The sequence below is a fragment of the Falco cherrug genome, chromosome 6 (assembly GCF_023634085.1).
Source record: "Falco cherrug isolate bFalChe1 chromosome 6, bFalChe1.pri, whole genome shotgun sequence".
Classification (NCBI taxonomy): domain Eukaryota; kingdom Metazoa; phylum Chordata; class Aves; order Falconiformes; family Falconidae; genus Falco; species Falco cherrug.
The window spans coordinates 88,308,266-88,314,648 of NC_073702.1; the positions used below are offsets into that span (position 1 = coordinate 88,308,266).

General features: G+C 45.5%; 1 protein-coding gene across 5 annotated transcripts in view; it reads right to left on the reverse strand.

Annotated features, from left to right (window-relative positions):
- Nucleotides 1-6,383, reverse strand: part of MEIS1 (Meis homeobox 1) — a 110,654-nt gene that overhangs the window by 74,943 nt on the left and 29,328 nt on the right. The window lies entirely within an intron of this gene.

A 6,383-nucleotide genomic window follows, 5' to 3' on the forward strand; every position in this document is an offset into this window, starting at 1 on the left:
TACTTGCCACCAAACCTCTCTCCGCTCCATCCAAGGAGGAATGCAAGATGCCCTTCAGCCCTGCACCTGAGTTTTTAGGTAACAGCCCAAGGGGCAATTTAACAATGTGGTATTTTCCACTGCTGTTCCTCAGCATATCCAAGATCTTGTTCTCAGGAAGACACCCGGGGCTGTGCAGACACACTTTGGGGGCTGCAAAAACCCTGCACAGCTCAGGTCAGGGCCAGGGCCACCTCCTGATGTACACGTCTATGTATACATAGACGTGCACACAGCCACACAGATGTTTAATGGGCTAGACATTTTTAAGTTTAGAAAAACTTGCCAAGAAAAAGAAAAAGAAAAAAAAAAAAAAAAAAAAAAAAGACCCCAGCCCATGAAATTTGCTGCTTGATTACAGGCGGGCCAAGAAGTCAGGAATATTTGTATTTCCATAGCCACTTTAACGGTAAACAGTTCCCGAAGTCTTTTTCTCTCCTTTGGCTCTGCCAACGATGGCAATAGCTTCAGCCTGCAGGATCTGCCTCCTGACGTGATCGCCTCCCTGCTCCCCTCCCAGCTGGAAGCTTCTCCTAAGCAAAGACTGAAAGTCGCATTAAACCGTGCTGAAATGGTTGTGCTGGTTTGGAGCTGCTTATTATCTCTGGGGGCTGACCTGAAAAACAAGTCGGTGCTTAGACGGAGAAATTCAGGGTTTCCCTGAGAGGCAAATGGGAGGAAGGCAGGTTTTTTTATGAGGAAAATAATTTGTTTATGACTATGTTACCCACAATTTAGGCAAAACAAGCAGCATTTATAAGTATTTAAGCTAGCTTTGCCAAAGTGAAAAGAAAAACGCCTGTTAATAACAGACGTTCGGAACTAATGTGAACGATTAAAATAAATCCTGACACCAGGAATAGATTGATACTCGAATCATGACAGACACCCACTTCCAAGCGAGGACTCTCTCCCATGCACCATACTGGAAGCGTAACCCTGCCTAGCTGAGGCACGGAGCCTTAATGCTGCTGAAATCTAACTTTAACAGCTGAATCAGGCTGATGAGACTCAAAAAAAAAAAAAAAAAACCACCAAAAAACCCACCCCAAACCATAAGGAGGAAAAAAACAGTTTCACGCCCTCCGGCTTTAGAGCAGAATGATAAATTGACATCGTGTTGTTATGAGCATAATCCTCAACTCCTCAATCACTGTTAAAAAATAAAACATGATTCTGGGGAGATAAAAATAATTAATGCTGGTGCTGCTGCTGAAGAATATGCACCTACACGAAGAGTTTCAGATAAATATGGGGTTGTTTTAAATCTTGTATCTCATGTCAAAGGAAGAGGGCACAGGTGCTCACGCTGATTTAAAGCAGACCGAGCGCTGCCCACTTGATGGAAAAGCAAGAAAAGGAAAGGGGATGGCAGAGCCTCGGCAAGAAAACTGATACCGCTCCGTTTCCAAACAAGCCTATTACGCTTAATTCGGGATTCACAATACATAAAGCGCCAGAAAAAATACCAGGAGCAGCCCCTGTTGACTAATGCCCTGTCTTTTCTAATCGAGGGTCACATCCAGTCTAACCGATCGCATGATAATGGCATCAGAAAAGGTCAATCAAAGACAAGCCAGAGCTTCCACTGCCTGGCTGACCTTCGGAGCTTGTGACAAATTGCTATCAGTCAATGTCAACTAATGACAGCGGCTCTTTGGCTAATCAATTGTTCTAAAAATGATCAAGAAAACTACTCGCAGGACAGCTCATTTTCACATCAATGCCTGTGAAGTATGAAAAGCTCATTTTTTTTTGAGTTTTTAATAAGCTCATAAGTAAAGCAGTTACTTGGTAACAGGGGTCACCTTAGTGAAAAGACAGAACCTTTGTCTGCCTTTTACATAGTCTTTTATTACCATATTATAGTAAAAATATGCCATGCCATTACTATGCTAGAGGGCTACATAATAAAGTAGGCAATACTTCATACTTTTTTTTTCTTTTCTTTCCTTTTTTTTTTTTTTTTTTTTGAGATAAATACTTCTGTGGTTTAGGGGCCTGTGTTTGGGTGTAAATAATTGTCAATATACTTGCCACGTGTTTCAATGCAAAGCAACACCACTGGCATGCAGGTGACGTGCCCGCTCATTACTCACCCCAACTGCACGTGACCCAGCCGGCAGCCAAAGCCACGCTGCAAAACCCAGCAGCACTGCCGGGGAGCTAAGGTCTAACAGCAGCTATTTTGTTCCTAAACCCAGCCACTCCATCCGAGCCCAACCTGTTCTGACTATTTCCAACAGAATTCCCACTCAGTCAGAAAACCGCACACTCCGAAAGCCCCAAAGCCCTGCGAAAGCAAACAGAGGTTTCCGTCCTGGAAGGATTCTGCGTGTAAAAGCAAACGTGGAAATGCACGCAGGCTCGGGCTGTGGGACATAGACCACAGTTCTCCCCGTATAGCAACAGGGTGGCTGCAGACCGGAGATCTGTCCATGCCTTCACCACACCTGCCTCCTCCAGCATCATCTTCAGCCACATCCCAAAGCCTCAGAGCCAGGCCATGTGCAAATCTGCACTCACGGAGGAAATATTACCAAAATGACAAATCCACACTGGTCAAAGGCTTGGGGAGTGCAGGCACGGTTCTGACTTGCTTTGTCACAGGGCAAGCGGCAGGTGAGGCATCCCCAACGCGAGGCATCACGCCGCCGAGCCTCTGGAGGAGATGCTGCGTTGAGAGGGAACGAGGAGCCCTCGTTCCAGCCCGGCACTGCTTTCCACCTGGGTTTACCTCTTCCCTGGGCTGACTCCCACCCCCAGCACCTGCACTGCCGGGAACGATTTATCCCAAGGGGAACAGCCCATGCCAACCCAACCGCCCCCAAAGCAATCCCGCACCTCCCCACGGAGAAGGTGGGCAGGCTGGGGGGGAAGCGCCAAACACGAAACATTAAAACTTTTGTTTTTATCGGAGAAACGGCAAAGTGACAGCAGTTTCAGGTTACACCCTAAACCTGCCTTGCCATGGTAGTTTTTCAAATTAAAATCTCTTCCCTCAGCCGCTCTCGAGCCGTCCATAGGCAAGAAAGAAAGGAGGCAGGGCAACACTTAAGCTCAGCCATAATTGGAAGTATGTGAAAAATGAAGTGTCAGTTCGGTCAATAAAGGGCAGAGGTGAAGGGGAACTGCAGCCCAAACTCGGTGCGAAATGTGCTCATTAAGACACCCAATCCGCGGGCCCCTGCCCACCTACCCCATTAGTCACCGGCCATCTGACCGCTGCAAATGCCTCGCCTCCCCACTCTTATTACTTTTCTGCTCCCATGTTAAAAAAAAAAAAAAAAAAAAAAAAAAAGAAGCAGCGAGCCGGTATATAAATCCTTGCTCAGTCATCTGGAACATAATGTGGCCCTTCTCTCCCCCTCCACCCGGCTCTGCCGCCTGCCTTCGCTGCCTCCAAACAGCCGCCTTGAGATTCCCAGCAATAATAAACGCGATTGCCTTTTTGCCTATAGGTTGCCCAAACTCCTACAAAAGCCTGGAAAAAAAAAAAACCAAACCCAAAAAACGCCCCACAATTGCAGCCACTGATACGTTTTTATAAAGAAATATCACCTCTTTCTACTCCCGGCTTGAAAGAGCAACAATTATTTGGAGGTTAAAAAAATGTTTTGAACCCAGGCCGAGGCACGCACACAAAAAATGGGAAAGAAACGATACACACAAATGGGAGACGCTGATGGATTATTTCTCTTTTTCTTTTAAGCCGTGTAGGAGAGCTAAACATGGGAATTAAAAAGCCTCACTCTGGATTAAAAGTGACTGTACCAGGGCTTTGTTCGCCATCCTCCTGACCTGACTATTTGAAAAACAAACGAAATGGATCTGTTAATACCCCAAACAGGGATCTTTTAAAGTTAAAATATGCAGTAAGAGCAAACAGGGCTGCCGTGAGCTCAGCATCACCTGCCTGTACCTGGGAACTTGCTTCTCTTTTGTTTCCCGATAGAATTTAGCAAGTTATTTCTCCACTGTGTAACTTCAGATCTCTTGGCACCATTTGGAGACAGACCTCCAAAGGCCCTTCACGATTAAGTTGAGAGCAATGGGAAAAGAGCCCATGAAACTTTTCCATAATATTATTCTGCATTCCTGTGCTATAACTATCCCCTACAATGACACAATGCCGCGCCTTTATAAGAGGTTGTGTCAACGTGCTCTGCAATAACATATCCCGCTGTTCAGTGGCACGAGACCCCAGAACAGCTCCCTAGCAGTTAAATATGGATTTCTACAATAGATCGAAGCAGCTGGGAGTCATTATTAAGTAAATAAATTTACATGTTAAAAAAAGGTTTGCAGGAAAGAGCGTCTCTCTCCTGTGTTCAAAGGTAATAATTAGATGTGTGCTGTCCATCGGGACAGAAATAGGTTAAAAATGCACTTTGTGAGGATTATCGATGAATCTGGTAAAGAAGAAAAATTTCCCAAAAGTCCCAAAATAGACCTTAAAATATTCTGGCTTAAGGACCAAGGGAGAAAACTCTTGCTAAGGGCCTTAAGCTTTTCCAGCCCGTGTGCCCCTCTGAAAGTGCAAAGCTCACACTCGCATCCTCCTGATACCTTCAGCCAGGTTGGAAACGTGGCCCAGGCGGCGCTTTTACCTCCCCCGACAAGGGAAGCAGGTTGTGGGAACAACCTAAAAATAGACAGTTTTTAGAGGGTTATATTTCTGGTGATTAGATTTGTTGTTGTTGTTTCGTTGTTTCTTTTTTTTTTTTTTTTTTTTTTTTTTTTTTTTAAACGGCAAAGGCGCTCTTGACAGATGGAACCAAAAGGAACTTTTACAAACTCCTAAAAATAGGGAAGCCCATAATATACTGAATATATGTCACGCAACACATGCATCTCGAGTTAACTCCTGTGCTCGCAAGCACGAACACCCGGGTCCCCAGCCTTTCGCATGCAGGGCCATGCCGGTGACTTCTGCTGCCAGGAGAAGCACCCAGCAGCGGTGAATAAGCCAGTTTAACCACAGCGTTGCCACTCCTCACATCAGGCTGTAAAAGAAAAGCCTCCAGATCACGGTGTTTTGAACATTAATGTAGCTGGGGAGAGTTGGGGCATTGGCCGTCTTTTTTTCCTCTTCCCTTTCAGTCACTCAGTATCATGGGTTTTTCGACTTTCCCCCCCCCACAGGAAGACTAAACCCACACTTTTTATACACAAGGTGAATATGCAGGCGTGGATGTGCTTACACAAATGAGATACCCCCATGATCTCAACCTTCAGAGGACTCTGAGCAAACAAGACGTAAAGATCGACGAGACCACCGCTACCCCTCCCATAGCCCCATTCCGCAAAAAAAAGCCATTTCCATAGGTGGCCAGAAGCCTGAAGGCCAGTCTCAGTAACAGGTTGCCCCTGGACAGTGTCTCCTTTCCAAAACTCCTTTTCCAAACTTGGCCTGAGAGCTCCAGTTAGCAAATTCCCACTCTTTTTCACTCTTTCCTAAAGTTTTAATGCAGCAAGCCTTCATCACGAAATGCATCTAGCAAGTGCTGGCAGCAATTCCAGCCTCTGGGACTTGGGTAAAAGATTCCGAACCAGCTAAAGTGTCGCTGACAAGTCTTCCTGTGGATATTTAATAGGATTCAAGCTCTAAAGTCACTTTAGAAAACCCTTCCTGACCTAGGCTACAGCATGCACCTTGCTAGGAACCAACCAGGATGGCAATGATAAAACATCAGGTACGACTGGCGCTCCAGACTAACGAAATGCCACATTTAGGAAGAAAACGAAGCCTGACAAATCTTTACAAGTACACCAGGAAGCGAGGAGCTCGATTTCCAAAGGGCCCATGAGGTTTAGGAGCATGCTGACCAGCCTCCGCGCAGCTGCTTTGTCCACGCACATACACACCCAAACGCGCGCAACCGTCTGATAAAAGCACGGCCCTATCCGAGCACAAAAACCCCCTCCGAACACCGCGGTTTGGTTTAACCTATTTCTGTGGCAGCTTTTTCACCCTTACAAAACCCGTGGATTGCAAGCTTGCTCCAAAATCAAGGGGCTCTAATGAACACGTTGACACCACTTCAACTACCGCATTGTGAACAGCACCGCTAGAATATGTACGTATACATACTTGAAAGAAAAAAGGCCCCCTGAATTTATGTTGCATATCATTTTCCAGTAAAAGTCAGAGGTCAGAAGGTTACCAGTTTCTGCCTCAGCTCTGCAACAGTTTACTATTCCAGGCCCCATTTTTACTAGGCTATACTTGCGATGAAGTCAGCAACTTTTCTTTAAACAATAAAGTGTCTCAAATACTTAAAATTCTATAAAGAGATGTTATTCACCACGTACGTTAGGTCCATGCGTATAAAAAATTAAAA